This window comes from Tarenaya hassleriana, unplaced genomic scaffold, assembly GCF_000463585.1.
Source record: "Tarenaya hassleriana unplaced genomic scaffold, ASM46358v1 Cleome1, whole genome shotgun sequence".
Lineage (NCBI taxonomy): Eukaryota > Viridiplantae > Streptophyta > Magnoliopsida > Brassicales > Cleomaceae > Tarenaya > Tarenaya hassleriana.
Window position 1 is genome coordinate 6,500,417 of NW_010960187.1, and position 17,935 is coordinate 6,518,351.

The 17,935-nt window shown below is 44.3% G+C and overlaps 1 pseudogene; it reads right to left on the reverse strand.

Moving 5' to 3' along the window:
- Positions 1 to 1,787: 1,787 nt before the first annotated feature.
- On the reverse strand, positions 1,788 to 16,160 carry LOC104825090 (annotated as a pseudogene).
- Positions 16,161 to 17,935: the final 1,775 nt, after the last annotated feature.

Sequence of the window (17,935 nt, forward strand, 5' to 3'; positions counted from 1 at the left end):
ATTATATATAATATATGAAATTAGACATGTGTTTGTGTATGTGTAAGGTGTGAATTTAAATATATCCAAATGGACACTGCCACGTGAATTCCGGATCTGGAGTTCCACGTAGGAAGGGGGAGTAATTGGATTGATTATAATGGATTTTAAACAACATTATCTATTTTAATGTAATTTAAAGGATTGGAATTTTTATGAAATGTAAATGGATTGCTAAGGAGCGTGTTTCTGTCGGCTAAAGATTTGCAAATGACCAAAAAGTATTTTTTTTAATTACAATTTGTGTATTACCGGGTCGGTTCAAATAAGTTTCATAAGTCAAACAAAAACTCATATTCGATAATATATTAACACATGATAAATATGCTTAAGATCCGTTCATTACAACCCCAAGTTATTCGAAATATGTACACTATTACATAAACTATACATTGATTCTTGACGAAGGGACAACCGTGTGCATGTGCATGCATTACCAAAGAAAAAACAAATAATGATTATTTCGGTTTTTAATTAATTAATCTTGGAAACTTAATTAATCAACGTAATGACTCACATGAGGATCAAGCTTTCACCAACTTCGCTTGTCTTTTACTTTTTTTATTTTAATCCAATAAGAGTTTTATAAATGCGCCATGTAATCGCACGTCCTTTTTTTTCTGGTGGCTCACGCAACTATGTAATTAATTAGATTCGTATAATTTTGATTCTAACGTGTAACGGTTAATGATTGATTTATAATTATCCTTAATGATGTTTCCTTTGTTTTGTTTAGCTAGTCATTAAACTAGGTATTTCGGATCTGGAGATTAGATTATTTTCTTATTCAATATTTTTGTTTTAAAAAATTGATATACATTGTGTCGGATTTCCATTCAGATTTGTTTTTTTATGAAAATGTAAATCTGAATTAATTTTTAATAAGTGGTTTTTTATTTTGATAAAACGATTGATTAACCCTGGAATGTGAAAGAACGGCTCCTACATTAATGAAAATAATTATTTTAATTGATATATGAAACTTCGAATTAATAAACGAAATGGATTCATTTGGGAATCGAATCAAATAAAATCAAGGCGACACGGTGTTTGCCTTAATCTCTTCCTCACGTGCCCGCATTGTCAACCCCATGCACCACATTTTATATTTAATCAAATGGGAAGTTTTATATCCACCACGCCACGCGAATCCGCGGGTTTTTATTTTGCTAGTAGTTCAATTTTAATCATCATTGATGTAATACTGTAATTGAATTCGTCGTAACGTTGATATCTTAACGTGTGTATATATATATATATATATATATATATATATATATATATTTGGCATGCATATTCATGCTATCCTTCTAGCGAAGACACCAACACTGCATATTTGTATTGAATTGTTGTCATATTATATTTGTAATCATAATAACTATGCAGATAGAATTTTAATTTCTCATATCGACTGATATATATCACAAAATTCTTGAATAGAACTATTTATTAATCGTATATATCGAATATTTTAGAATAATGATTATTTTTTAATGGTAGAAAGTTACAAGAAATCGGTTTCTTGTTTCTCAAGAAACCGAGTATGTCGCCTCAATTCATCAACACAGTTGTATCGTATTATTAATCAACATAAACAATAGAGTACATATGTGCAAAATGTAGCCTCGGTCACAGGCACAACATCTGCTTATTATTCAAACACAAACATAAATAATAAATAATAAATATCCAAATTTCAAGTCGAAACATGAAAATTTGTTAGAAAGGTAAAACAAACACCAAGACCATCAGTTCTCGTCGTAGTAGCTCTGTAAAATCTGTGTCCTAACGGATAAAGGTATGGTCACATTGTGCACAGAGTCGGTCCAAGTCAATCTCCCGAAGTAGAACCCACTGTTCACTTTTTGTCCGGTCGAGACTCGAACCGTGAAGGAAACCCTTTTGGTCGTAGAGTTGAACACTATCGTGTCTGGTGTCACGGCCACACTAACGCCCAATGGTGGCTCGACCACGACCTTATAGACCGAGTCTACTGGCCCAACGTTAGTGACCATTCTTGGTGGCTCGACCACAACCTTTGTAGCACGGGTTGTCCAATTAGCGTTTTCGAGGGCTGTATCTTCACAATCGGAGATCTACAAATGCAAGAATTCGAGTTTAACATGATTTTCTATACACGGAGTCATAGTTCAGATGATAGTGAAGTTCATGTAGATACTTAGTGGAAAGCGTGTAGAACAGTATATCGGTCCCGAGCTCGTAATCCACAGAAACACAAGCGAAATCAACGCATGGAGAAAGCAAGTAGCCCGGGTTTCTTGCCACGATAACGCCGAGACCACCAGCATTTTGTACAGCAATTCCTGCGGCTGTGCTATCTGTCTTTGACGTGAAACACAATACAACTTTCCCAGTCATTGTCTGGTTGGGAGTTTTCCTCACAATCACTGCAAGTTAACAGATCTATGATGTCAGTGAAGTGATCTCACTCATCAACTTATGTGCTGTTACTAAAATCATCGTAGAAACTGGGATGTCAGAGACACATTCTACCTTATAAAGACGAGAGCAGTGAAATCGACTTCTTCGCCGAAGTATAATCCCTGACCCTGTAATTAGCAAAGACAGGTTATTAAAATATTCCATGAGACAGGTTTGGAACATCATTCTACGTGAATGTCTGTACATACATACATACGTACATACCAGTATTGTCATATTGTTCCCTAGTGTAATCCGTGTGGGAAAGGATCGGTCTTGAGTGGTTGCAGCCACTGTCAAGATCCATGGAGCCACGTTTACGTCAGTCTGAGCGGCAGGGCCCTCGTTACCGGCGGCACATACAACTGGAATGCCTTTTTCCACTGCGTGAAACGTTCCCACTGAAACACCGTCGCTTGTATCCATTTCCGAAAGTAGAGGAACCTTGGAACCGATAGACATGGAGATGACATCGACACCATCATGAATGGTTTCATCCATAGCTTTCAACATGTCTGCAGAGGAACATGTCACACTTCCTACCTCGGCCACGTGCCAACATGCCTTGTACATTGCTATATGAGCACGTGGTGCGCCACCTCTCATGACTCCCCCTGCAAGCCCTAGATAGGTTACGTTAGGCACAAAAGATCCACCTGCAGTTGCTGCAACATGCGTGCCATGGCCATTGAAGTCTCTTGGAGAAATGTAGTCTGGATTCTGATAGGCCATTCCGGGCCTTCGTCAGAAGACACACAAGGAAGAAGGTGGCAGCCCAGCAAGAGGCAAGCCCAGAAGAGGGAGAAGCCTAATTGGATGCTGAATTAAGGGGAGCAGGAGACGCATGGAAAGGGAATAAAAGTCTGTTATGAAGATTCCAAGGTTGTTATCAATTGTCGGTCATTTCTTATTACTCTTTTCGCTTAGCTGACGTATTAGCTGCCACATCAGCAGGTAGAATCGATAGTTCTATATCAGTGTTGAGTCTGTAAGGTGAGAGGTATCCAGAAATTAGAGTGAAAGTGAGGAAAGGGGGAGAGTAGAGCCTCTCAATAAACAAGCTCAACGTTGTATTTCTTGCTGCGAGGAATACAATCTGCGTATCTTTTCATTACAAACGTATTACATTGGTATAAGAGCCACAGCGATCCAGTATGCCACCGAAAGATCAACACCGCACGGATTCAGAGGATTCAGTCAACACTAGGCTTTCTCATTTGGAAACCAGTGTGGGCTCGATTCAAACCAACATGGGGGAGTTGCAATCCGGTGTCGTCGGGTTGCAGAAGGACGTCGCCAAAATACCGGCAATGGAGAAGTTGCTGGAAAAGTTGTGCCTCCTGCTTGGTGAGATGCGTGAGCATCCAACGCCTGCATCAACAGATTCCGCTAAACCATCCTCGTGTGCACAGGAACTGTTCCGACGTGAGGGGAAGTCTCCGGTCGACTCTACACCGCTACCACCGGGGTTCTTACTCCAGACCATCATCGATGCCCAGAAACCACCGACCACCGAGACGACAGGGGCTCCGTACATCGCGGGTACCGAGCTTAACCTTCGCAAGATTGAAATGCCCATTTTCGAAGGTTCTAATGTTGCAGGTTGGATTGTGCGAGCCGAACGTTACTTTACACTTGGAAAAATCCCTGACGGCGAGCGATTGGCCCTGGCCGCTATGAGCATCGACGGCGAGGTGCTTCACTGGTATGATTGGCAGCAGGAAAATCAACCTTTTTTGGACTGGCGGGATTTCAAGTTTCGGATTCTGGAGAGATTCGACGAGATGATTTCCGGGCCTGTCATCCACCGTTTGCTGACGTTGCGCCAAACTTCTACTGTGCTTGACTACTTGCGCGATTTTGAGGAAATCCTCGCCCAGTTGCGTCACTGCCCACACGAGTTTCTAGAAGGTGTCTTCCGAAACGGGCTCCGACCCGAATTGCGCGACATGCTGGATTTATTTCACCCTTCTGGATTAGCCCAGACTATTTCGATGGCGATCCGCTTCGATCGCAATCCTCTTTGCCATCCGGCGGCTTGGCCCAAAACGAGAGAGAATCGGGCTTTCAAACAGTCTGGGCCCAATACGGCTGCGTTTCGCACAGTATCGCTACCAACGAGTAACTCTTCTTGGCAGACACGTGGCCATGTTCCAAAAAAGTGCGAAGGGTTGGGTTCTTCCCTCCCACCGACAACTTCTGTCCCAGTTTTCGATGTCTCGTCGCCATCCCCGGCGTTCAACCCTCGCCGGATTTCCGATTCTCAGATGGAGGATCGACGCAGGAGGGGCCTGTGTTATCGCTGTGATGAAAGGTATTTTCCGGGGCACCGTTGCAAGAATCGGGACTTACAGGTTTTGGTAGTCGAAGATGAGGAGACACCGCCAAATCCAAACTCTGAACCTTCAGAGCCGACGACTGAGGAGACCAACACCGACGTGACAGAAATGGCAGGCCTCTCGTTAAATTCGATGGTCGGCATTACGTCTCCCAAAACCTTGAAAGTTCGGGGTTTCATCAATGATAGACCAGTGGTGGTACTAACCGACTCGGGGGCGACGCATAACTTCGTTTCAGCTCCCGTGGTTTCCCAGTTACACCTTACGCCGGAATCGATTCCCCACTATGGCGTATCACTGGGCACGGGCACTACAAAAAAACCTGCATATAGCGACGGAATTTGCGACGGAAATTTCCGTCGCACAGAAAATTGCGACGGAATGTGACGATTTTAAGACAGAATGTGGAAAAAAACTATCCGTCGCAAACAGTCGCAAAATCCGTCGCAATTTGCTACGGTTTGCGACGGATAATTCTGTCACAACAAAGAAATAGATGGTTTGCGACGGAAAATAACACTTGCGACGGATTGCGACGGAATATTCCGTCGCAATGTATTGGTTTCGTTTTTCACGAAATTTTTTAAATTTTGGGTGCGTAAATTAATTTCATTTTGCGACGGATTTCGATGGAATATTCCGTCGCAATGTATTGGTTTCGTTTTTTCACAAAATTTTTTAAATTTTGGGCGCGTAAATTAATTTCATTTTGCGACGGATTGCGACGGAATTTTCCGTCGCAAATCGCAGTATAAAACCACGAGTCGTCTTCTTCATCAGACTTCAAAGATTTTCGGGGAAAAAAAATCGCTAATTTTTTTCTAAATCTCCCTAAGGATTGCCAAATTTCTCTCATAAAGTAATATATATGTATTTATGTATATATATATATATGTGTGTGTTTGATGTGTTTTCGTGTGTTTATGTATGTGTATGTGTGTGTGAGTGAATGTGTATATATATGTGTGGATGTGGATGTGTATGTGTGTGTTTATATATGTGTAAGTGAATGTGTATGTATTTATGAATGTGTGTGTGAGTTTATGTATGTGTATGTGTATAGATATGTGAATGTGAATATGTATGTGTATGTATATGTGATTGTATGTGTATATGAATATGTGTATATATGTGTATTTATATGTATGTGTATGTGTTTGTGAAATGTATATGTGTATGAGTATTTATGTATGTGTATATATGTGTATGTGTGTATATGTGTGAATGTGTATGTGTGTTTGTGTATATGAAAATATGTGTATATATGTATGTATGTGTATGTGAAAATATGTATATATATATATGTATGTATGTGTATGTGTGTAATGTATGTGTATGAATGTATATATATGTGAAAATGTATATATGTATGTGTATATATAGTATATAATTTTTTTATTTTTTGTAAAATAAAAAAACATTTGCGACGGAAAAAATTCCGTCGCAAATTGCGACGGAATTATCCGTCACTTTCCGTCGCAAAACGCAGATTTTTTCCGTCGCAATTTTGCGACGGATTAACGACCGTTATGCGTTTGCGACAGCGTTATAGCGACGGAAAAATCCGTCGCATTCCGTCGCAAATTCTTAATTGCGACGGATTTCCTTTATATTTGCGACGGATTTTTCCGTCGCTATATAACTGTTTTTTTGTAGTGGGGGTTGACAGTTCGCGGCAACGGGATTTGCCGGAACGTTTGCCTACACCTTCAGGACTTCACCATGTGGACAGACTTGCTTCTTCTGGAATTAGGCAGTGCCGACATCATTTTGGGCGTTCAGTGGCGTCGCACCTTGGGAAAGATATTGTTGGATTTTGATAAGCTGGAGATGAGATTTGATAAGGGGGGTCGACAATCACACTGACAGGGGATCCTCTGCTGCATAATTCGTTGGTCACGTTCAAATCCTTGTTGAAATCCGTGGCGCAGGGGGACAAGGGGTATTTGGTTGATTTCGGCTCCATTGAGAGGGACAACACGACACAGACAGACATTCCACCGTCACTCCAGCCCTTACTCTCCCGGTTCGAGGGGGTGTTTGCTGAACCTCATGGTCTGCCGCCAGAAAGAGGTAACGAACATGGGATACCGCTTCAGCCGAACACGGGCCCAATCAGCGTTAGGCCCTACAGATATCCTCATGCCCACAAAGGCGAGATTGAACGACTAGTCAGCGAGATGTTACAAGTCGGCATCGTTCGCCCAAGCAAAAGCCCCTTCTCCAACCCTGTCCTGTTAGTCCGGAAGAAGAACGGAAGCTGGCGCTTTTGTGTTGATTATCGGGCCTTAAACCGGGCTACTATCCCAGATAAGTACCCGATACCTATGATTGATCAGCTGTTGGATGAGCTCTTTGGGGCGGTGGTATTTTCGAAACTGGATTTGAGATCAGGTTATCACCAAATCCGGATGAAGCCGGCTGACATCGCAAAGACTGCGTTCCGCACCCATGAGGGACACTACGAATTCCTGCTGATGCCCTTCGGATTGTCAAATGCACCGGCCACTTTCCAAGCAATGATGAATGACATCTTCCGGTCGTTTCTTCGCCGGTTCGTTTTGGTATTTTTCGATGACATACTCATTTACAGCAAGTCCTTGGAGGACCATCAAAACCATCTGCGTGAAGTTCTGGCCACTCTCAAGCACCATCAGCTGTATGCGAACCTATCTAAATGTCAATTCGGCAGGCATCAGATTGATTATTTGGGTCATGTGATTTCCAGAGAGGGGGTCACCACAGATCCGAGTAAAACGGTTGCGGTCAAGGATTGGCCCATTCCTACAAACATCCGTGAGCTCAGAGGATTTCTAGGATTAACGGGTTACTATCGGCGATTTGTCCAGCACTACGGGATCATAGCTAGGCCGTTAACTCAACTCCTCAAGAAGGATAATTTTGGGTGGTCGGAAGAGGCGACCAGGGCTTTCACCCACCTCAAGCAGGCTATGCTTACAACCCCTGTTTTGGCACTTCCCGATTTTACAGACCTGTTCGGGGTTTGGGATCGGCGCGGTTTTGATGCAGAAACACAGACCCGTCGCGTATTACAGCAGATCTCTTTCTGCGGGGGAACAAATCAGACCTATTTACGAACGCGAACTGATGGCCATCGTCCTCGCAATTCAGCGTTGGCGTCACTACTTAATGGGCAGGAAATTCGTTGTTCACACGGATCAACGAGCATTGAAATTTCTGCTGGAGCAAAGAGAAGTCTCAATGGAATATCATCGATGGTTTTCAAAATTGTTGGGGTATGACTTTGAGATTGTGTACAAACCGGGTATCGAGAATAAGGCGGCTGATGGACTCTCTAGGATACCGGCATCTTCAGCAATGGCATCCCTCACCATGTTGTATGCCTTATCTGTTCCACAGTCCATTCAGCTAGAGGAGGTTCGCAAGGAGGTACTAGCTGATCCGGTTCTCTCGACCATTCTGAGCAGGATACAAAATAACTCGGATGCTCCGGCCGGGTTTCATATCCGCCAAGGTAACCTCCTCCACAAGGATCGCTTCGTTATTCCACGTTCGTCCACCTTCATTCAGTTGATCCTTCAGGAATTTCACGACGGGCCAATGGGAGGTCACTCGGGGGTTTTGAAAACTCTCAAACGAATTCAATCCCTGTTTTACTGGGAGGGCATGAAGCTGACCATACAGCAGTATGTGGCTAAGTGTCTCATCTGCCAACAGCAAAAATAATCGACCCTCTCTCCGGGGGGATTATTACAACCGCTGCCCATTCCCGACAACATTTGGGAAGACCTCTCAATGGACTTTATAGAAGGACTCCCTCGCTCAACGGGTTTCGATGTCATCCGGGTGGTCATCGACAGATTATCAAAATATGGGCACTTTATTTGTCTGAAGCATCCCTTCTCGGCAGTCGATGTGGCCCGGGTATTTGCCAAAGAGGTAATTCGTTTACATGGGTTTCCCAAATCCATTGTATTTGACCGTGATCGGATATTTCTCAGTAATTTCTGGATAGAGTTATTCCGTTTAGCGGGGACTAAGCTCAAATTCAGCACGGCTTTCCACCCACAAACGGACGGGCAATCTGAGGTGGTTAACCGCTGTGTAGAGACATACCTCAGATGTTTCACTTGCAGTCATCCGAGGCAGTGGGCTAAGTTCCTCCACTGGGCGGAATTCTGGTACAACTCCTCGTATCATTCTTCCTTAAAGACAACGCCATTCGCAGCGGTTTATGGCAGGGACCCACCCCATATTCTTCGTTTTGAGAAGGGTTCAACCGCGAATTTTGAACTGGAGCGGGAATTGCTGGACAGAGATGCAATGCTCATTGAAATTAAACAGCACCTCATGCGTGCGCAGCAACGGATGAAGTTTCAGGCAGATTCCCATCGCCGCGAGGTAGTTTTCAAGCCGGGGGACTGGGTCTTTTTGAAACTCAGACCGTATCGGCAACAATCCTTAGCTCGCCGACCCTTTCGGCTCGCACAATCCAACCTGCAACATTAGAACCTTCGAAAATGGGCATTTCAATCTTGCGAAGGTTAAGCTCGGTACCCGCGATGTACGGAGCCCCTGTCGTCTCGGTGGTCGGTGGTTTCTGGGCATCGATGATGGTCTGGAGTAAGAACCCCGGTGGTAGCGGTGTAGAGTCGACCGGAGACTTCCCCTCACGTCGGAACAGTTCCTGTGCACACGAGGATGGTTTAGCGGAATCTGTTGATGCAGGCGTTGGATGCTCACGCATCTCACCAAGCAGGAGGCACAACTTTTCCAGCAACTTCTCCATTGCCGGTATTTTGGCGACGTCCTTCTGCAACCCGACGACACCGGATTGCAACTCCCCCATGTTGGTTTGAATCGAGCCCACACTGGTTTCCAAATGAGAAAGCCTAGTGTTGACTGAATCCTCTGAATCCGTGCGGTGTTGATCTTTCGGTGGCATACTGGATCGCTGTGGCTCTTATACCAATGTAATACGTTTGTAATGAAAAGATACGCAGATTGTATTCCTCGCAGCAAGAAATACAACGTTGAGCTTGTTTATTGAGAGGCTCTACTCTCCCCCTTTCCTCACTTTCACTCTAATTTCTGGATACCTCTCACCTTACAGACTCAACACTGATATAGAACTATCGATTCTACCTGCTGATGTGGCAGCTAATACGTCAGCTAAGCGAAAAGAGTAATAAGAAATGACCGACAATTGATAACAACCTTGGAATCTTCATAACAGACTTTTATTCCCTTTCCATGCGTCTCCTGCTCCCCTTAATTCAGCATCCAATTAGGCTTCTCCCTCTTCTGGGCTTGCCTCTTGCTGGGCTGCCACCTTCTTCCTTGTGTGTCTTCTGACGAAGGCCCGGAATGGCCTATCAATACCCCGCCCCTGAAGACGAAGCTTGTCCGTAAGCTTAAAATCAGGAAATTGCTCCGTGAAAACCTCTGCGAGCTCCCAGGTTGCGTCGTGTCGAGGGGTGTTCTGCCATTCAATCAGAACTTCCAGTTGACCCTGGGAGTTATAGCGACTGTCAAGCAGTGATCCCGGAGTTGCCAGCCACTGGAGATCTGCGGACAGTTGAGGTGGGAGTGCTGATGGGTGAAAGTCCGAGCCGGTAGCAGATGGTTTTGATGGTCCTCCAAGGACTTGCTGTAAATGAGTATGTCATCGAAAAATACCAAAACGAACCGGCGAAGAAACGGCCGGAAGATGTCATTCATCATTGCTTGGAAAGTGGCCGGTGCATTTGACAATCCGAAGGGCATCAGCAGGAATTCGTAGTGTCCCTCATGGGTGCGGAACGCAGTCTTTGCGATGTCAGCCGGCTTCATCCGGATTTGGTGATAACCTGATCTCAAATCCAGTTTCGAAAATACCACCGCCCCAAAGAGCTCATCCAACAGCTGATCAATCATAGGTATCGGGTACTTATCTGGGATAGTAGCCCGGTTTAAGGCCCGATAATCAACACAAAAGCGCCAGCTTCCGTTCTTCTTCCGGACTAACAGGACAGGGTTGGAGAAGGGGCTTTTGCTTGGGCGAACGATGCCGACTTGTAACATCTCGCTGACTAGTCGTTCAATCTCGCCTTTGTGGGCATGAGGATATCTGTAGGGCCTAACGCTGATTGGGCCCGTGTTCGGCTGAAGCGGTATCCCATGTTCGTTACCTCTTTCTGGCGGCAGACCATGAGGTTCAGCAAACACCCCCTCGAACCGGGAGAGTAAGGGCTGGAGTGACGGTGGAATGTCTGTCTGTGTCGTGTTGTCCCTCTCAATGGAGCCGAAATCAACCAAATACCCCTTGTCCCCCTGCGCCACGGATTTCAACAAGGATTTGAACGTGACCAACGAATTATGCAGCAGAGGATCCCCTGTCAGTGTGATTGTCGACCCCCCTTATCAAATCTCATCTCCAGCTTATCAAAATCCAACAATATCTTTCCCAAGGTGCGACGCCACTGAACGCCCAAAATGATGTCGGCACTGCCTAATTCCAGAAGAAGCAAGTCTGTCCACATGGTGAAGTCCTGAAGGTGTAGGCAAACGTTCCGGCAAATCCCGTTGCCGCGAACTGTCAACCCCGTGCCCAGTGATACGCCATAGTGGGGAATCGATTCCGGCGTAAGGTGTAACTGGGAAACCACGGCAGCTGAAACGAAGTTATGCGTCGCCCCCGAGTCGATTAGTACCACCACGGGTCTCTCATTGATGAAACCCCGAACTTTCAAGGTTTTGGGAGACGTAATGCCGACCATCGAATTTAACGAGAGGCCTGCCTGGGTTTCATCAATGAGAGACCAGTGGTGGTACTAATCGACTCGGAGGCGACGCATAACTTCGTTTCAGCTCCCGTGGTTTCCCAGTTACACCTTACGCCGGAATCGATTCCCCACTATGGCGTATCACTGGGCACGGGGTTGACAGTTCGCGGCAACGGGATTTGCCGGAACGTTTGCCTACACCTTCAGGACTTCACCATGTGGACAGACTTGCTTCTTCTGGAATTAGGCAGTGCCGACATCATTTTGGGCGTTCAGTGGCGTCGCACCTTGGGAAAGATATTGTTGGATTTTGATAAGCTGGAGATGAGATTTGATAAGGGGGGTCGACAATCACACTGACAGGGGATCCTCTGCTGCATAATTCGTTGGTCACGTTCAAATCCTTGTTGAAATCCGTGGCGCAGGGGGACAAGGGGTATTTGGTTGATTTCGGCTCCATTGAGAGGGACAACACGACACAGACAGACATTCCACCGTCACTCCAGCCCTTACTCTCCCGGTTCGAGGGGGTGTTTGCTGAACCTCATGGTCTGCCGCCAGAAAGAGGTAACGAACATGGGATACCGCTTCAGCCGAACACGGGCCCAATCAGCGTTAGGCCCTACAGATATCCTCATGCCCACAAAGGCGAGATTGAACGACTAGTCAGCGAGATGTTACAAGTCGGCATCGTTCGCCCAAGCAAAAGCCCCTTCTCCAACCCTGTCCTGTTAGTCCGGAAGAAGAACGGAAGCTGGCGCTTTTGTGTTGATTATCGGGCCTTAAACCGGGCTACTATCCCAGATAAGTACCTGATACCTATGATTGATCAGCTGTTGGATGAGCTCTTTGGGGCGGTGGTATTTTCGAAACTGGATTTGAGATCAGGTTATCACCAAATCCGGATGAAGCCGGCTGACATCGCAAAGACTGCGTTCCGCACCCATGAGGGACACTACGAATTCCTGCTGATGCCCTTCGGATTGTCAAATGCACCGGCCACTTTCCAAGCAATGATGAATGACATCTTCCGGCCGTTTCTTCGCCGGTTCGTTTTGGTATTTTTCGATGACATACTCATTTACAGCAAGTCCTTGGAGGACCATCAAAACCATCTGCGTGAAGTTCTGGCCACTCTCAAGCACCATCAGCTGTATGCGAACCTATCTAAATGTCAATTCGGCAGGCATCAGATTGATTATTTGGGTCATGTGATTTCCAGAGAGGGGGTCACCACAGATCCGAGTAAAACGGTTGCGGTCAAGGATTGGCCCATTCCTACAAACATCTGTGAGCTCAGAGGATTTCTAGGATTAACGGGTTACTATCGGCGATTTGTCCAGCACTACGGGATCATAGCTAGGCCGTTAACTCAACTCCTCAAGAAGGATAATTTTGGGTGGTCGGAAGAGGCGACCAGGGCTTTCACCCACCTCAAGCAGGCTATGCTTACAACCCCTGTTTTGGCACTTCCCGATTTTACAGACCTGTTCGGGGTTTGGGATCGGCGCGGTTTTGATGCAGAAACACAGACCCGTCGCGTATTACAGCAGATCTCTTTCTGCGGGGGAACAAATCAGACCTATTTACGAACGCGAACTGATGGCCATCGTCCTCGCAATTCAGCGTTGGCGTCACTACTTAATGGGCAGGAAATTCGTTGTTCACACGGATCAACGAGCATTGAAATTTCTGCTGGAGCAAAGAGAAGTCTCAATGGAATATCAGCGATGGTTTTCAAAATTGTTGGGGTATGACTTTGAGATTGTGTACAAACCGGGTATCGAGAATAAGGCGGCTGATGGACTCTCTAGGATACCGGCATCTTCAGCAATGGCATCCCTCACCATGTTGTATGCCTTATCTGTTCCACAGTCCATTCAGCTAGAGGAGGTTCGCAAGGAGGTACTAGCTGATCCGGTTCTCTCGACCATTCTGAGCAGGATACAAAATAACTCGGATGCTCCGGCCGGGTTTCATATCCGCCAAGGTAACCTCCTCCACAAGGATCGCTTCGTTATTCCACGTTCGTCCACCTTCATTCAGTTGATCCTTCAGGAATTTCACGACGGGCCAATGGGAGGTCACTCGGGGGTTTTGAAAACTCTCAAACGAATTCAATCCCTGTTTTACTGGGAGGGCATGAAGCAGACCATACAGCAGTATGTGGCTAAGTGTCTCATCTGCCAACAGCAAAAATATTCGACCCTCTCTCCGGGGGGATTATTACAACCGCTGCCCATTCCCGACAACATTTGGGAAGACCTCTCAATGGACTTTATAGAAGGACTCCCTCGCTCAACGGGTTTCGATGTCATCCGGGTGGTCATCGACAGATTATCAAAATATGGGCACTTTATTTGTCTGAAGCATCCCTTCTCGGCAGTCGATGTGGCCCGGGTATTTGCCAAAGAGGTAATTCGTTTACATGGGTTTCCCAAATCCATTGTATTTGACCGTGATCGGATATTTCTCAGTAATTTCTGGACAGAGTTATTCCGTTTAGCGGGGACTAAGCTCAAATTCAGCACGGCTTTCCACCCACAAACGGACGGGCAATCTGAGGTGGTTAACCGCTGTGTAGAGACATACCTCAGATGTTTCACTTGCAGTCATCCGAGGCAGTGGGCTAAGTTCCTCCACTGGGCGGAATTCTGGTACAACTCCTCGTATCATTCTTCCTTAAAGACAACGCCATTCGCAGCGGTTTATGGCAGGGACCCACCCCATATTCTTCGTTTTGAGAAGGGTTCAACCGCGAATTTTGAACTGGAGCGGGAATTGCTGGACAGAGATGCAATGCTCATTGAAATTAAACAGCACCTCATGCGTGCGCAGCAACGGATGAAGTTTCAGGCAGATTCCCATCGCCGCGAGGTAGTTTTCAAGCCGGGGGACTGGGTCTTTTTGAAACTCAGACCGTATCGGCAACAATCCTTAGCTCGCCGACCCTTTCAAAAGCTAGCAGCAAGGTTTTATGGGCCTTTTGAGGTGCAGGCTCGCATCAGACAAGTTGCTTATCGCCTTATTCTCCCACCAGAGTCCAAATTACACCCTGTTTTTCATGTCTCCCAGCTGAAACAGGCTATCGGCTTGGACTTTCACCCATCAGCACTCCCACCTCAACTGTCCGCAGATCTCCAGTGGCTGGCAACTCCGGGATCACTGCTTGACAGTCGCTATAACTCCCAGGGTCAACTGGAAGTTCTGATTGAATGGCAGAACACCCCTCGACACGACGCAACCTGGGAGCTCGCAGAGGTTTTCACGGAGCAATTTCCTGATTTTAAGCTTGCGGACAAGCTTCGTCTTCAGGGGCGGGGTATTGATAGGCCATTCCGGGCCTTCGTCAGAAGACACACAAGGAAGAAGGTGGCAGCCCAGCAAGAGGCAAGCCCAGAAGAGGGAGAAGCCTAATTGGATGCTGAATTAAGGGGAGCAGGAGACGCATGGAAAGGGAATAAAAGTCTGTTATGAAGATTCCAAGGTTGTTATCAATTGTCCGTCATTTCTTATTACTCTTTTCGCTTAGCTGACGTATTAGCTGCCATATCAGCAGGTAGAATCGATAGTTCTATATCAGTGTTGAGTCTGTAAGGTGAGAGGTATCCAGAAATTAGAGTGAAAGTGAGGAAAGGGGAGAGTAGAGCCTCTCAATACACAGCCACCTTTGAGTTTCCGTTTCCTGTCTGGAAGCCATCGATGAAGTACTTGGCTCCTATCAGCTTCTTATTACAAGCTGTCGACCCGTTAAAGAGTTCTCCCGATACACAGCCACCTTTCCAACGACTCGGTATCGGTCCCATCCCGTTATCGTTGAAGGATTCAGACTCCGGCCATATTCCTGTAACCAAACAAGACATTGCCAAATGCATTGCAGCAAAAACCGCAAGAAGAAACACGTCCTTTGAAGACAGTATCTTTACCTGAGTCGATGACACCAATGATAACTTGGTTCCCCATGTCAGTTTCGTTCAGTAGATTCTTCGGAGGTGTCGGAGAAAGCCCAAGTTCGTGTCGTTTTCAGTTCATAGAATCGATCCATCATGACGTGAACAACTTCAGGTAACTCTGTTAACACAGACAGAAACGGTTAAGTACCTGTCCGGTTAGAAACTAATAAAGAGAAAGACTTGAAGCTCCTTTTGAGTACCCGAAATTTTCTCCGCTTCGTATTCTGTAAGCTTTGCTGCAAAGCCTGAGAAGCCATGTCGATCGGTAACTGTACACCATGGATTCATGTGCAGATTCTTTGCTGTAACATCAAGAACTGTGTCAGCAATAATCTTGCGTGTATATTTCTTGAGAGATTTTGCAAGTAATACCTTCCGAGAAGTGACAAGAGCATCTGATGATGAGAATCGGTGACAACCTCCGGGTCATCGTGCTGTCTCTCTCCCAGATATAAGATATGAACCTGTCGTGAACACGAGAAATATTTAACAATGGAGATTGATCAAGAAACTGGTTTCTGTAAAGAGAAGGCCTTTCATGCATGAAAGCTAAGCTATACCTTCTTCTCAGCTTCGGCTCGCGTGAACGAGCTTCTCTGCGCATTCAAAACTAATATCAGACACATTGCCGCGAGAATCGATGTTCTGCCCATTTTCTGTCTTCAATGGAGGAAGATGGAGATGCTAACTATGAAGATTATCAAGGAAACTCGGATCGTTTATATAGACATGCACGTACGTATACAGAGTTTTGGTCGGCATGTTTGAATTGATTGATTCATAACACGTTTTATTTCCATTCAGACAACATATATAATCGTTTTGAGTTTCAGCGCTTTCTCTGATCAAAGATTTCTATTTTACTGCAAATGGCTTGGAAGTGGAACAACATAGAAACTTTCTTATTGGCACGAGAACTCTTTGTTATACATGTTCAGCAGCCATGCCTGAACATAGTGGGATTATAATTTATATCCTGCTGCAGCTCCTGGTTGTTGAAGGAATCAAGTCTAAGGAATTGCATTATTTGATCTTATAATAATCTTTTTTTTTATGTGACTTTATGCTACTTTTCCGTATTATGTGACATAAGTAACCAAAAGTCCCTAATTTACTACAGTATATATTGCCATAAAAGAAAATGGAGAGGAGGGATTTGAATTTTGACCGGATCTCTCTCTCTCTCTCTTGATAAATATTAAATAATTAAAAATAGTTATATAATTTAATTAATATTAAAAGAAACCTTTATTAATTATTTTTTCATATTAATATTATACTTAAGATATTTATTCTAATTCGATATTTTTTTTAATGTATTAGTTATAAAAATAAATAAATGACAGATTAAAAGATTATGGATACTAGTCTTTGAAATATTCTGAGTTCCTCCTCCTCGGGGAAATAAGCCAGGACAAAATCATTCACGTTGCTACTGTACTGTTTAAGAGGCTGTCGAAGTCGAACTACTTAACGGGCCTTAAACGGGTTAATGGGTCTACTATTCACTAACTGAATTACGAATTTAGGCCCATTAGGCCCAGAAGGTACGAGCCAATAATATCATTCCCAGAATTCGCTCTCTCTCCCCAACAAAGACAAGTGACAGTTTCTTGTCTCTCAAGAAATTCCACATGGCACGCAAATACATATCTATAGACCTTTTTTTTTCTGAATAAATGATTTCAAAACGGTAGATTTATTCATCGACACAACCATAGGGTATCATTTTATCAACATGAGAAAACAAAAAAAAAAAACTTCAGAATCTTTTATATATAAAAGTAGAGTTTTTCCTACGGGCGTGACATGTGTCCTTTTTTTGAGAATATGAAAGAGTGCATTTTAATTTTTTTCACAAGAGTTAAATAATTCTCAATTAAAAAATAAAGATCGCCGGTCAAATGAGTAATTAATTCACACTTAAAATAGAAAGGTTAAGATTCAAATGTTTAATTTATGGTTCATTAACCGCAAAGTCCGAAGAGCAAGTGGAAAGTCATGAACTAATCATTAAGTGTTTTATCTACGGCATATATATTTGAGTAGATGATTACGATCGAAGGAATGCATAATACGAATCAAAAGAAAAAAGAAGAAAAAATTGAAGAGAATATGACAACCGAAAACTTTAGCAAAAAAAGAAAAAGATAGGGAGGCTCACAACATAAGCCACAACGAAAAAAGGGATTACCCAGGTAAGGGTTTATAATTATGTGTTGTTCATTGTTCATTCTTTTTTTTTATTATGTTTTTTAGATTTTTTGTAAGAATTAGTTTATTTTTGTGAAATTTTTATTTAACATGAATACTGATACGATAATATTGTATATATATTTTTTATGACGTAGAAAAGCACTCTTTATGATCTATATATATATATAATACGATAAGTCAATGAACATATGAGCGGTTC